Source organism: Rhineura floridana, chromosome 4 (assembly GCF_030035675.1).
Source record: "Rhineura floridana isolate rRhiFlo1 chromosome 4, rRhiFlo1.hap2, whole genome shotgun sequence".
In the NCBI taxonomy this organism is placed as follows: domain Eukaryota; kingdom Metazoa; phylum Chordata; class Lepidosauria; order Squamata; family Rhineuridae; genus Rhineura; species Rhineura floridana.
In genome coordinates, this window is record NC_084483.1 from 191,750,821 (window position 1) to 191,765,800 (window position 14,980).

A 14,980-nucleotide genomic window follows, 5' to 3' on the forward strand; every position below is an offset into this window, starting at 1 on the left:
CTCTTGCAGCCTGACAGGGGTGGGAAGGAACTACACCCGTGTGCATACTACTCTCAAAAGCTCAAGGATGCTGAGAAAAACTACACTATGTGGGAAAAGGAACTTTTAGCTACCAAAGACACATTCGAAAACTGGAGGCAATATTTAGAGGGGGCTCAACATCAGATAGAAGTACGATCTGATCATAAGAACCTCGAGAGCCTGCAGACCGCTCGGAAATTGAACCAGAGACAGATACGCTGGTTGCAGTTTTTCGCCAGGTTTAACTTCAAAATAAAGTACCACTCCCATACCAAAAATCAGAGGGCGGATGCCCTATCCAGACAACCCCAATACAAAGACGAAAAGGCTGACACCCCCCTCCAACACATCATCCCACCGGAAAAACTCACATTAGGAGCCTGTCAGCCGTCCTGGGAAGAAGAGCTCAAGAGGGCCCAGCAGGGGGATCCAGACATACAACATTACATCCAGGAAATGGAGCAGAGCACAGACTCAGAAGTAAGTTTCCACTGGAGGGATGGGTTGTTGTGGTTTAAAACTGCCAGATATGTGCCAAAAGGGGACTTCAGACTCAGAGTATTGCATCAATGCCATGACAATGTCACAGCTGGGCACTTCGGCATTTTTAAAACCATTCAAAATGTGGCTAAGGATTTTTGGTGGCCTCAAATGCGCAGAGATGTTGAGAACTATGTAAAATCCTGCGCCGTGTGCTTAAGGGCGAAGGCAAGCACAGGAAGGCCTGCAGGGTTGTTGGAACCTTTAGCCACTCCAAAGGGGCCCTGGCAGGACCTCTCCATGGATTTTATAACCGATCTACCAAGGTCACAAGGAATGACTGCTATTTTGGTGATCGTGGATTCACTGACTAAAATGGCCCACTTCCTCCCTTGCTCTGGTGCCTTGGACGCCAAAGAAACGGCAAAGGTGTTCATCAAAGAGATTTACAGATTGCATGGGTTGCCAGACAGCCTCGTCTCGGATCGAGGCACCCAGTTCACAGCTAAGTTTTGGAAGGCTGTTTGGAAGCAGTTGAAAATGGAGCTAAGGCTCTCCTCCTCTCACCACCCTCAGACTGATGGGCAAACTGAGAAACTTAACGCAGTTTTAGAGAGGTACCTGCGTTGCTACGTATCTTACCAGCAAACTGACTGGATTTCCTATTTACATGTTGCAGAATTCACCTACAATAATTCCGTGCACACCAGCACTGGGCAAACACCCTTCTTTGCTAATTATGGATTTCATCCCAAAGCTTTCCCAGCCGCTCAGGCGGCGGGCCTGTACCAGCGGCAGAGGAATTCCTCCAGGAATTACAAGCAGCACAGCAAGTGTTAAAACAACAATTAGACGAAGCCAAAAGGGAATCCAAAAAGTTGCTGATCAACGTTGGTGTGAGGGGGTCCCCCTCCAGGTGGACGATCAAGTATGGCTGTCAACTCATTTTTTTAACATGCCGGGTAAGTGCAGGAAGTTGCAGGATAGGAGAGTGGGACCCTTCGAGATCCAGGCTCAGATAAATCCAGTGGCTTTTTGTTTAAAGTTGCCAGAGACTTTTAAAATGCACCCAGTATTCCATCGTTCCTTGCTAACGAAGGCCGCCCCCCCCCAGTGAGTTGAGGCCGATAGACTCTCCAGGGGCACCGATATTGGTGGGGGAACAACCAGAGTTTGAAGTTGAACAGATCCTGGACTCCAGGAGAAGGAGAAATCAGCTGCAATATCTAATTCATTGGAAGAATTATGGGCCAGCCGACAGTTCCTGGGAAAAAGCAGAAGACGTTCACGCCCCCATTTTAGTGAGAGACTTTCATGAGAAATTCCCTCATCGCCCCAAACCAACAGGGTGGGAGGGAGCACAGCATGGAGAAGGGGATGATGTCAGGATGTATGGTTGGGATTCTGATGTTTCTGAGAATGAGCTAGGAGAGGGGGGCAGTTGGGCTGAGTCATCTGGAGGAGAGGAGGAGGCTTCCCAGATAGAGGGGGAAAACCTTGAACAGCAACAGACTCATTTCCCACGTACTCCCCCCCTAGGAATGTGAAGCCGTTACAGACAGAGGGGGAAGAGGAGGGAGACCAAGGCCCCTCGGCTGCAGAGAAGGGTAGAGAGAAATTGCCTGAAGTGTTGGGCCAACCCCCCCACTCCCTACCATCATTTCCGAATCAGAAGGGGAGGAGGTAGCCGCCCCCCCATCGCCCCGCACCCGAAGACAGTTAAAAAGGCGCCAAAGAAAAGAGGAGGGAAGGGGCATAGATGTGGGCAGTTTGAGGCGGAGCGAGAGGATCCGTGCCTGAAAGCCCCCTTGATAAGGGACAGGGAATGTTTGATACTCTGTTCTATCAACTCTCTTCCATGCCGCGGGTTTTGGTTCATGTTAAGAGTTCATGAGGCGGAGAAGCCTATGTCTGGAAATTACTCTAATAAAAACTGATTTGCTTTCATCAAGTGATTCTGTTCTTGAGTCCCAACCTGGGCACGACACTACATAAGAGGCTTGTTGGAACAGGGAAGTCTTCAGTAGGTGCTCAAAAGACAAGAGAGACTGTCTCTAATATTTACAGGAGGGAATTCCAAAGGGTTGATTAACTTAGCTGATTAATTTGCCAAATAAACTGATCAACATGCACCGCCCTTTTATCAACCATTTCTTTGTTAGAGTAAAGACACAGCTGCTGGAGTTGATTTGCCACTTAAACCTAACCATGACTTCCTTCATCCATATTCACAGGAATGTTTGCAATGTGAAGAAAATAGAGATATCCACTGAGGTGTCGTTCACTGATGTACAAAGAAAAAGTGTCTCAGATGTCACTGCTTTAATGCCTGTCCCAGGCTGGATGCCATGATGAGTAGCTTGGCTGCAGTTCTCCAATGGACACTGTGCCACATTAGGTTTTGGAAACTCATTACTTTGGTCTCATGATGCAGATATGGACTTTCATCTGTTCTCTCCATGGGCTAATCCCTCTTGTCATCCCTCCCACCCACCCCCCCAAAAAATCTCATTCATATACCTGCAGAACTGAGTCGTGCTTTCAAGGTAGAAAGTATACAGAGATGTATGTCAAGTCAAAGTAGGAAAGTTTTGTTGACAGTCGTAGACTTCTTGCCTGAGGACATAAACCTAAATCAAACTGACCACCTGCCTTTGGATGACTACTTTTAAAACAATGCCCTCTTCCCAGAATCCAGAGTGAGAATTTGCTTTTATTCAGAGCATCATGGATTGTGTTTCATGTCTCAAAAAATTCACCTCAACATGCGCTGTGCATAACCCAACACAAAGCATCTGTTGTATTTATTGAATCGTGCCACGGTGAACAGCCTTCAGCACAGTGAAGAACGTGAAACTGTAAAGGCCACAATCCTTGTGGATGACATTGCTGTGAGGCAAAGTGTTAACATCTACAAGGACTATGAAATGAAATGTTCCCGAGAACAGGGTTATCTACCCTGATTACTCCTTTGCCAGACCAGAGCTTGGAAAAGTTACTTTTTTGAACTACAACTCCCATCAGCCCCAGCCAGCATGGCCACTGGATTGGGCTGATGGGAGTTGTAGTTCAAAAAAGCAACTTTTCCAAGCTCTGTGCCAGACTAATGTAGTATCAATGGTAAGGCAGCCAATGACATTTCAGTTCACCCCATCGTGTCATTGGGGTCCACCTGTGCTTCTTCCAGGGTCTCTGCATGCCTATTTTTCTGTGCAGATCCAGGGTCTCATCTCTTCAGCAGCTTATCTCTCTCTGACTTTGTAGTAAGCCAGTCACCATTGTGGAAGAAAAACAAGCTTCCCACTGCACTTAATTAAGATCAGTCAGAGACACCTTTATTTTGTTTCATACAGCTGTATGGAAAGAACTTGGAAATTCCAATGTTCTCTCCCTTTATTTTCTTACAGCACATATTTATACCATTCCTCAAAAGCGCATGTAAGAGATTACAATACGTCATCATTTTACAATGTCATTCCAGCCTGTCATCTTGACCTGTTCTACTGTCTTCTCATAATAGCAGAAAACATAGCACAGAGAAAATTAAACATTAATCAGGGTGACCATTTTTCGGTCTAAAGTCTAAGGATTGCCTATATGTGGCTTGCAATGCTTTCCTGTTTGCACTGTTTGTTTACTCTACTTGCAGTTTTGGCATAAGCATTTTCCTAGGAACATCTTTTTGGCTTCTCTTTTAATACATTAAACAGAGCCATTGGACGTGGCATTCTTTGCGCTCACAATTCACAATTCTGAACCAAAGCTAGGAAATCTAAACCAAGGCCTAGCTTTCCTGCTTCCACACCATCTTTCCTTGGCTGCTTCCAGCTGCCCATTTCAGACAGGTACTCTCTGAGAAGACAATGGGGGATCTGCATGATCTCTTGCTCTGTTCACATTAAGAGCATATGGACAGCTCTGCTGCCCTATCTCCTCCAGGATCCTGTTAACTAGACACAATGGCTATGTTCTACTTCCATTGTCAGAGGCATCATGCCCCCGAATGCCAGTTGCTAGGAATCACCGGTGGGGGGAGAGATGTGGCATTCAGATTCTGCTTGTGGGCTTCACGTTGGGGCATCTGGTTGGCCACTGTGAGAACAAGATGCTGGACTACATGGGCCATTGGCCTGATCCAGCAGGGCTCTTCTTTATGTGCCTTATGTTCTTAAAGTCCTAACCTTAACCCTTGAACAAGGGGTGCATCCCTCCAGACGTCTCTATCTCCTTGGGACTCCCCCTTAGGTCACCCTCCCTATAGCCCACTCACCTCCTCACTGGCCTTATTCTACAGTTCTTTGAACAGTAATAATACCTTGCCTGGAAAGGCAAGTGTATGAGTAGAACTCTCTGGCTTTTGCACGGCTGGACGGTAGCCTCGTTTGCAAAGAGTCACATCCATTGCCCCACCCACTGCTGGCATGTGGCTCCTGGAAGGGCTTCCCACTGGGGAATGTGGCCCTTGGGCTGAAATAGGTCTCCCATCCCTGCTTTCAAGCCGTCAATGGTTTGGGAACAGGTTACCTGAAAGATTGACTTCTCCCATATACCTGTGATCCCTTGACAAGTGCATCCCCTGCCTGAACAAGTGTCCCTGACAAGTGAGGCAGGGGTTTACGAAGGAGAGAGCCTTTTTGGTAGTGGAATCCCCGCTCTGGAATAGCCTCTGCAGAGGGGTTCACCTGGCACCTTCTCTATGGTCTTTTCAGTGTCAGTCTCCTTGGCTAATAAGACCTGGATTTGTATCCCTGATACAAATGTGTATACTGAGTATATGGAATCATACTGCCATTGTTTTTATAAGGGGTTGCATCCAACATTAGTACTATTCTGAATAGGCCTATTGAAATCAATGGACTTAAGTTAGTTACGTCCATTGATTTCAATGGGTCTACTCTGAGCAGAACTAACGGTGGATGTAACCCAATAGACTTAATGTCTTTGCAACGTGTTTATTGTGTGCTCATTTTTATTCTGGTTGTCTGTTGACTTGGAATGCTCTTGTCAGGCTGAAAGGTAGGCTATAAACATGAAAAAACAACAGCTAAAGTTACTTCCGCTCAGCCTCTGTCTGGGATCTACAACTTCCATGGTGCTCTGAGAGGCCAGCTACAAGGTATGGTTTCCACTGGCATGGCCACCACTGAATCTTAAAGGAGTTACTGGGAAAGAGTGCAGTCTTGCAAGGCAAACTTTAAAGCATTAAGAATGCATTCTGGAATTAACAAACACGTTCAACTTCACCACCTGTCTCTCATGACATCCCAAATGGCGCTTCTACTTATCTGGTCATTTTGAATGTCACCAGACCTGACTGTGGCTGCACAGAATTTTCAGAGCAAGCATTCCTTTGGATATTTTTAGGCATGCCCTGGTATTCATAAACAAGGCAACTGTCATTTCACTGCTGTGTTTCTGATCAAGGTGACATTCAATAAACTGGAATCAAGCAATACTAAATTGTACTCCAATGTTAGAGTGCTGGAATAATGCCAAGATCATCTTGCAAATCTATTTATTTATTTATTATTTGATTTATATCCCACCCTTCCCCCCAGCAGGAGCCCAGGGCGGCAAACAAAAACACTAAAAACACTTTAAAACATCATAAAAACAGACATCAAAATACATTAAAACAAAACAACTTTAAAAACATTATTTTAAAAAAGCTTTGAAGACATTTTTAAAGAAAAGGTTAAAAAACATTGGTTTCTTTTAAAAAAAAGTTTTAAAAGCATATTAAAAAGCAATTCCAACACGGAAGCAGACTGGGAATTGTAGCACATCAAACACTTTCTCCCCCTTTAAGATGTTCTAATAATTAAAGTGTACTTTGACCTCGTTTCTTCATCTCCCTCTGAAAAAACGGGCCTACTTATTGACTGAGGAAATATTTAGTACTCCATATATCTCCTTAACTGAGCTTTGATCTTTGGAATGGAAGGCTGCCTTACAGAACACAGTCAGGAAGGAAGCCATGTTCTTTGTGGTCTTAAAGCAACAGGAATCATAGAGAAGGGAAATCTCCTGCTCAGTCCAAACTGCAGGAACTGATAGTGCCACCTAATGACTAAACCACTGAATGGTGATTTTCCGAGACAGTCCCTATGTCTGCATACTTACACTTACTAGGACTAAGTTCCAATGGTTTTAGTGGAACGTATATCTGATCAAATATACATAGGACAGTGCTATTTGTGGTATAAAGAACTCTCCAAACATTGAAACCAGCACACTGGGAAGGTGCAAACATGTATGGATACACGCACTCACGCACGCACACACACACACACACACAGTCTCAGGTCCTGGTACACTGTAACTTGTGGGATGTAGGGATGTAGCCAACTGCAGCTTGCCTAAGTCACATGCCTCAGTTTTCCTCTCCCTCTGCTAACATTATCCAGTGACCGAATGTGTTTTACTGTGTTAGGCTGCAGGAACGGACCTCAAAAGAATCTGTAAGGATCCTGCCCTCCCTGCCCTTTTGCCCCCACTAAACCTCTTGGCAAGCTGATAGTTGTGTTTTCGTCTGCCATCCTGAAAACAGTTCTAACTTACTCAGAACTGAAAAGTGAATGTAGCATGACTGGACATGTTTTAAGAACAACTGCGCTGCTGCACAGCCTTTAACGCCCATGTTGTGCTCCTTGCCAGGTTGGTCATGTGATGCCCCACCCTCATCACATGACTAAATCACTGAAGTAAGACATCCCTGTGGAACACCATTTATTTGCAATCTTATAAACAATGAACTCTGTGTCTCAGTCAGAAGTTGGGCATTTCGTGTCACCAGTCCCATGCTGTGGAACACTCTTCTAGCAGAGATTCAGCAGGTATCCTTACATTAGACTTTCAAGCATCTCTTGAAGACTTTTTTATGCCACTTTATGTTTAAATTTTCTTGAACTGCCAGTTATTTTAATGATTGTGAGAGGCCGGTATATAAATATTTTCAAAAAGCAGTAAAGCAGAGCAAAGATGAGATCTGCTTTCCAAGAGCTTTTTCTATCATCTAGTAAGCTAGCGACCTCCTCCCCACTCCATCCCACCCCACCCGGACTGAAGATAACATTAATTATGAAATCACATGCAGAGAAAGCCAAAGAGGCTACAAACAACATTGTAAGACGACTTTCAAAGTGGGATGGAATCCAGCCTTAAAATCGGGAGTATCCTGTCTGTGGCGTGTAGAAAGTTGGCAGGCTTGCTGTCAAGGAGAGTGACTGTAAGACAGGCTTAATGAAGAGGCCACTGATGTTGCATTACCGTAAAATAAGAGGACAGGTCTCTGGCCCTTTATCAAGTAACTTGCCTAGCCATTTCCAAGGTCTGTATTTCCCTGAGCCCCCTGAGAGGCGAAAAAGGAGATTTGTTCTGCAAGTGTCTTCCAGCAAAATAATTTCCCTAGAGGTGTCTTAAATCTTGTTGCAGAGCTATCACCTGGAATCCAGGCCGCTGTAGTTAAAAGTGTGTTTCAGGATTTTCCCATCTCTACAAAATACCTCCTCTGTATTCATGAATGGTCAACATAAGCGAATGTTCACTATATGTGGAGTGAGCTCTGAGTCAAAACTAGCAGGCTTGGCACCAGACTGAGAGGAGCCTGCGCAAGCTCCTTTCTGCCTCCCCCCCCCCCATATCCTGTTACACACACACCCTGTAAGCTTATCAGGCCATAACAGGAGCCCTTTCTTCCTGTCTTTCTTTTATTATTTATTTATTTATTGTATTTATATACCGCCCCATAGTTGAAGCTCTCTGGGCGGTTTACAATAACTAAAAATATTAAAAACAAATATACAAATTTAAAAACACATCTTTTAAAAACAATTTAAAACACAATTTAAAACAATTTAAAACACATGCTAAAATGCCTGGGACAAGAGGAAAGTATTGACCTGGTGCTGAAAAGATTACAGTGTTGGCGCCAGGCATACCTTGTCAGGAAGATCATTCCATAATTTGGGATCCACCACTGAGAAGGCCCTCTCCCTTGTTGCCAGCCTCTGAGCTTCCCTCGGAGTAGGCACCCAGAGGAGAGCCTCGGATGTTGAGTGTAGTGTACGGGTGGGTTCGTATCGGGAGAGGCGTTCCATCAGGTATTGTGGTCCCAAGCTGTGCAAGGCTTTATAGGTCAAAACCAGCACCTTGAATTGAGCTCGGAAACATATAGGCAGCCAATGCAAGCGGGCCAGAATTGGTTTTATATGTTCAGACCATCTGGTCCCTGTTACCAATCTGGCCGCTGCATTTTGCACAAGCTGCAGTTTCCGCACCGACTTCAAAGGCAGCCCCATGTAGAGCACATTGCAATAATCTAGCTTGGAGGTTACCAGAGCATGGACAACTGAAGCCAGGTTATCCCTGTCCAGATAGGGGACGTAGCTGGGCCACCAACCAAAGTTGGTAGAAAGCACTCCATGCCACCGAGGCTACCTGAGCCTCAAGCAACAGAGATGATTCTAGGAGAACCCCCAAGCTACGAACCTGCTCCTTCAGGGGGAGTGCAACCCCTTACAGGACAGGTTGGACATCCACTATCCGGTCAGAAGAACCACCCACTAGCAGCATCTCAGTCTTGTGTGGATTGAGCCTCAGTTTATTAGCCCTCATCCAGTCCATTGTCACAGCCAGGCACTGGTTCAGTACATTGACAGTCTCACCTGAAGAAGATGAAAAGGAGAAATAGAGCTGTGTGTCATCAGCATACTGATGGCAACGCACTCCATAGCTCCGGATGACAGCACCCAACAGTTTCATGTAGATGTTGAACAGCATGGGGGACAGAACTGACCCCTGTGGAACCCCATACTGGAGAGTCCAGGGTGCCGAATAATGTTCCCCAAGCAGCACCTTCTGGAGGCGACCCGCCAAGTAGGAGCGGAACCACCACCATGCAATCCCTCCCACTCCCAACTCAGCCAGTCTACCCAGAAGGATACCATGGTCGATGGTATCGAAAGCCGCTGAGAGATCAAGAAGAATTAATAGAGTCACACTCCCCATCTCTCTCCCGACAAAGGTCATCATACAGGGCGACCAAGGCTGTTTCTGTGCCAAAACCAGGCCTGAAACCCAACTGAAATGGATCCAGATAATTGGTCTCATCCAAGAGTGTCTGGAGCTGGACTGCAACCACTCGTTCAAGGACTTTGCCCAGGAATGGAACATTTGTCACCGGCCTATAGTTATTAAGATTTTCTGGGTCCAGGGAGGGTCTCTTCAGGAGTGGTCTCACTATTGCCTCTTTCAGGCAGCCAGGGACCACCCCCTCTCACAGAAAGGCATTAATCACTTCCCTGGCCCAGCCGGCTGTTTCATCCCTGCTAGCTTTTATTAGCCAAGAAGGGCAAGGATCCAGCACAGAAGTGGTTGCACGAACCTGTCCAAGCACCTTGTCAACATCCTCAAGCTGTACCAACTGAAACTCATCCAAGAAATTGGGACAAGGCTGTGCTCTGGATACCTCGCTTGATTCACCTGCTATAACACTGGAGTCTAAGTCCTGGTGGATGCTAGAGCTTTTATCCCGGAAGTACCTAGTAAATTCATTACAGCGGGCCTCAGATGGTTCTACCATGTCTCTGGGGCCAGAGTGTAATAGCCAGACCTTGGAAAAGTTACTTTTTTGAACTACAACTCCCATCAGCCCAATCCAGTGGCCATGCTGGCTGGGGCTGATGGGAGTTGTAGTTCAAAAAAAGTAACTTTTCCAAGCTCTGGTAATAGCCCCCGGACAATTCTGAAGAGCTCTGCTGGGCGGCAGATTGATGATTTGATAGTGGCAGCAAAATATTGGTTTTTTTGCTGCCCTCACTGCCCCTAAATACAGCTTACCATAGGCATTAACCAGTGTGTAATTGCATCCACTCAGGAGCAATCATGTCAACCGCCCGGGTCATTTCTGTATCCCATAGTTCAACCAGGGATTTGACAGGAGCGCCAGCCTTATCACCTGGAAAACTCCCCAGAGCCCTTTGGAAACCATCTGGATCTATTAGTCTCTGGGGGCGGACCAACTTAATAGGTCCCCCACCCTTGCAGAGGGGAAAAGCCACTGTAAGTCTAAACTTCAGCAAGCAGTGATCTGTCCATGACAGAGGGACTGATATAAGGCCCCCACATTCAGATCACCAACTCCATGTCCAGTTGCAAAAACCAAATCTAGAGTATGCTCTGCTACATGTGTTGGGCCAATGGCATATTGGGACAGTTCCATGGTTGTCATGGAGACCATGAAATCCTGAGCCGCCCCGGATAAGGTGGCCTCGGCATGGATGTTGACATCCCTCAGAACCAACAGCCTGGGGGGGTCTCAACAGTACACCGGAGTCCACCTCCGTCAGCTTAGCTAGAGAGTCTGTTGGGCAGCAGGGTGGGCGGTACACCAACAGAATCCCCAGTCTGTCCCGCTGACCCAGCATAAGGTGCAAACACTCCAGACCAATAGTCACATGGACAGGGTGCTTGCAGAGGAAGATGGAGCTCCTATAGACCACAGCAACACCCCCTCCCCAACCTTCAGGTCTACCCTGATGCTGACTGACTCCTCCCTGCTCACCCACCCAGGTCTTGACTATACATGCCAGATCGGCTGCCTCATCTACAATTAAATCATGAATGAGGGAGATCTTAATATGTACTGATCTGGCATTTAGGAGCAGCATCCGGAGGTCTGAGAGCTGGCTGATAGGGCAACCAACAAACCTGCAGGTGTGGGGAGGACCGGAACAAGGCACAGCCGTTAACTGCCTGGGCCACGTTCCACTTACCTGGCAAGTTGTCCTCACAATGCCATATCTCCCTCTACCTGTCAGTACACTAATTGGGAGCCCCTCAAGTCTCCCCACTTGGTTGTGAGTCCTCTCTCCCAAGCACATGACTCAAGACTAGGGTTGCCAGGTCCATGGCCTGAGACTGATCCTGTATGTTTAGGAGAAGAGAAGGTCAGTCAAGTGCAGGTGTTCTTGCAACTCTGTAATGAGAAAAACCACAAGGTGGAATTCTCTCTCTCCCCTGCTCAACTTTTAAAGATACAGAAGACCTCTTGGTTGCCAGGCCCAGCCTCCAAGAGGTCTTCTGTATCTTTAAAAGTTGTGGAGGGGGGAGGGAGAATTCCACCTTGTGGTTTTTCCCATTACAGTGTTGGCTGACTTTCTCTTCTCCTAAAGATACAGGATCAGTCTCAGGCCAAGAACCTGGCAACCCTACTCAAGACCCACAAAAAGGCAGTCAAAGCAGGAGCCACCTCAGCCAGCCAGCATATGTATTTCCTCCAGAGGAGGGACAGGTGGAAGAAATCAGCAACAGCTGGCTGAGTACCTGGGGCCTGGTCCTGCAAGGTGTGACACCTGCCAAGCAGAAGTCCAACAGGGAGAGGGTGGTGGTGGTAGTAGCCTAGCAGCAGCAGGAAGCAAGCAAGCAGGCAGGCAAGTAGGCAGGCAGGCAGACAGCAGCAGCAAATGGCTCTCCTTCCCTGGACGGTGGTGGTCCCCTTCCTCCTGCAGGCACTGGGTCTTTTAAAATGTTTTAATAGCATGGCAGGCACACTGCGAAGTGAACAGAGGAAACTGCCTTATACTGAGACAGATCACAGTCCATCCAGCTCAGTACTGTCAACAGTGGCTCTCCAGGGTTTCAGACAAGGGACATTCCCAATCCTATAGGGAGATGCCGGGGACTGAATCTGGGACTGCTCTGCCACAAACAGATATGGAGAACTGAACTATAGGTTGGAAAAATGAGGAAAGGGGAGAAATCAAAATGGAGAGATCTATCCATCTCTAACCTTGATAAGCTTATGGCCATATTACCCTGAACATGCCTGTATCTCGTCTGATCTCGGAAGCTTAGTGGGATCCGGCCTGGTTAGTACTTGGATGGGAGACCGCCTGGGATTACCAGGTGCTGTAGGCTTAGAGGAAGGCAATGGTAAACTGCCTCTGAATACCTCTTACCATCCAAACCCTATGAATATATCCAAAAGATTTATAGGGTTGCCATAAGTCGTAATCGACTTGAAGGCATATAACAATAACAAACCTTGATAAACTCAGGTTCAGGACAGCTTTTAAGTCGTAAGTTTCCTTGCGAGGAAGCAAGCGCTGGACATAGGCAGTGTCTATGAAATCCATTTTTATCTACAAATATCTAAGTTGGCCAGGAATCAGAAGGGTGTGGGAGCAAGCACACACACAGCACCAGATTCTCAACAAGTTTGTTCAGCCTGCAACCCTGTGCCCACTTACCTGGGAGTATGCCCTACTGAACTCAGTGGGAGTTCTAAATAAACATAGATAAGATTGCTTTTGTCAGTCTTTTTTTTTCCCTGCCAGAACTCTCGGAATGTCCCAGAGGTTCTGCTAGGCTGAGCCTAGGTAAGCCAGCTCCTTACTACCCTGGTGGTAGGTCTCCCTCCAAATGGGGACAGCACCCAATTGATACATTGTTTTGAAGGCTTTGTTGCAGCCTGCGCTGATATTGCAGCCTCACTTCTGCGCTGTTTGAGGCATTTGGATAGTATAGGTTAATTAATTATGCCCTTAACTCAGTGCTAAGATCCTCCGTGGCGCAGAGTGGTAAGCGGCGGTAATGCAGGCGAAGCTCTGCTCATGGCTGGAGTTCAATTCCAACGGAAGGAGGAAGTCAAATCTCTGGTAAAAGGGGTCGAGGTCCACTCAGCCTTCCATCCATCCATGGTCAGTAAAATGAGTACCCGGCATATGCTGGGGGGTAAAGAAAAGCCAGGGAAGGAACTGGCAATCCCACCCCATATATACGGTCCGCCTAGTAAACATCACAAGAAGTCACCCTAAGAGTCGGAAACGACTCGCACTACAAGTGCGGGGACACCTTTACCTTTAACTCAGTGCTATGGATCCTTTTTCAGCCTGAGGGCCACATTCCCTTCTGAGTAGCTTTCTGAGGGCCACATGCCAGTGGTGGGTGGGGCCAGAAGCAAAACTGGGCAGAGCATCAAATATGAATTTTACGTTTGTACAATATGCTAGTTTCTACACACCCCTCTCTATCCTTCATCCAGGCAAGCAAGAGTCATTATCAGAGTTCATGAGCACATTCTAACCAGGCAAAAACACTCACAGAGGGTACAAAGCAAGGCCAGTAAGGGGTGTGGCCAAGGGCCACAGAGAGGCTTGGTGGGCCACATTTGGCCTCTGGAACTGAGGTTCTCCACTCCCTGCCTTAACCAAACTTTCTGCCCTTGAACAGAAGGGAGTTGTTAGTTCATGAAGTTATTTTGTTGCCCTTTTTGGCACCAAAGGGTTGCCTGCAATGCTGGTCCTACTCAGAGTAGCCCCATTGACATTAATGGCCATGACTAGGGCTGGAAGGATCTGTCCATTTCGGTTCTCTCGGTTTCTCATTTCCACCCCCAGTCTTCATTTTAGTCCTTCACATTTCTGCAGCATTTGAGGATTTTTTTTTGTAATCCTCATGAAAACGCTTCAGCATTTAAGGGCAAATTTCTCCTAATCAACACATTTTTGTACACATTTTTGCAAGCATTTTCTCCTAATATTATACATTTTTCTATGTTATTTTCACAAATATATTCATTGTTATGCACGCTTTCTTGTAACATATGCTTGGTTGGAGAACTGCATCACAAAATTCAGATATGTGCGAATTTTGAGGGATGGGTGTGTTTTGGTTCTGATATTGTTTTCAAAGGTGCCAATGTGATCATTTCGGCTTTAGCTGTGACCTGAATCAGATTTCTCCCCCAATCCTAGACATGACTAACTTAGGTCCATTAATTTCTGTGAAAAGCACTAATATTGGATATAACCCCAAATATTTCCTAAATGTTAAGGGAACTTTGCAGTTCATCCACAGTTAAGACCAGCCCTTGAGCTGTTGTAACGTAACACACGGTGACTTGTTTGCAATGATTACAGCAAGAATCTGGAAAGGCAAAAGGAAGCCAATTCCCCTCCCCCAATTCTGTCATCTGCTTACCAACTGCAGCGATAAATTACCCACATTTGATTTCTTTCATAAAGCGACTGGTTAGGCTGCAGTGCTTGATGTTAACAAATGAACAGCCAATGCAAAGCAAAGTCACTGGCATAAGACATTTTCAAAACCATTTGTAAAAGTGCAGAAAAACCTCAGATTTGCCTCTTCTTGTTAGAGTTACATTTAATTCTACTTGCTGGAAATCAGATTGTTGTTGGGGTTTTGCTATTTTTTTAAAATTCACTGCCAAACAAGCAGGTGCAATTATTTCATGGTAGTTCATCAGTTTTAAGCTGTAAATGCATTTTTGGGGGGTTTGCTTATGTGCCCACCAAGAAACTTTAAATGGCACAGCTGTTAGAATTGGAAGCTGGTGCCTGGCAGTGAAGTAAGTTGCCGTCGATTTAAATTTAGTGAGCCTTTTACAAGCTTGAAAGGAAGGAGGTGAACCAAACAGTGCATAAAAAGTAGTATGAAGGCAACTGTTAATATATAT

General features: G+C 46.2%; 1 pseudogene; it reads left to right on the top strand.

Moving 5' to 3' along the window:
* Positions 1 to 12,300: 12,300 nt before the first annotated feature.
* Positions 12,301 to 12,420, top strand: LOC133384701 (5S ribosomal RNA; annotated as a pseudogene).
* Positions 12,421 to 14,980: the final 2,560 nt, after the last annotated feature.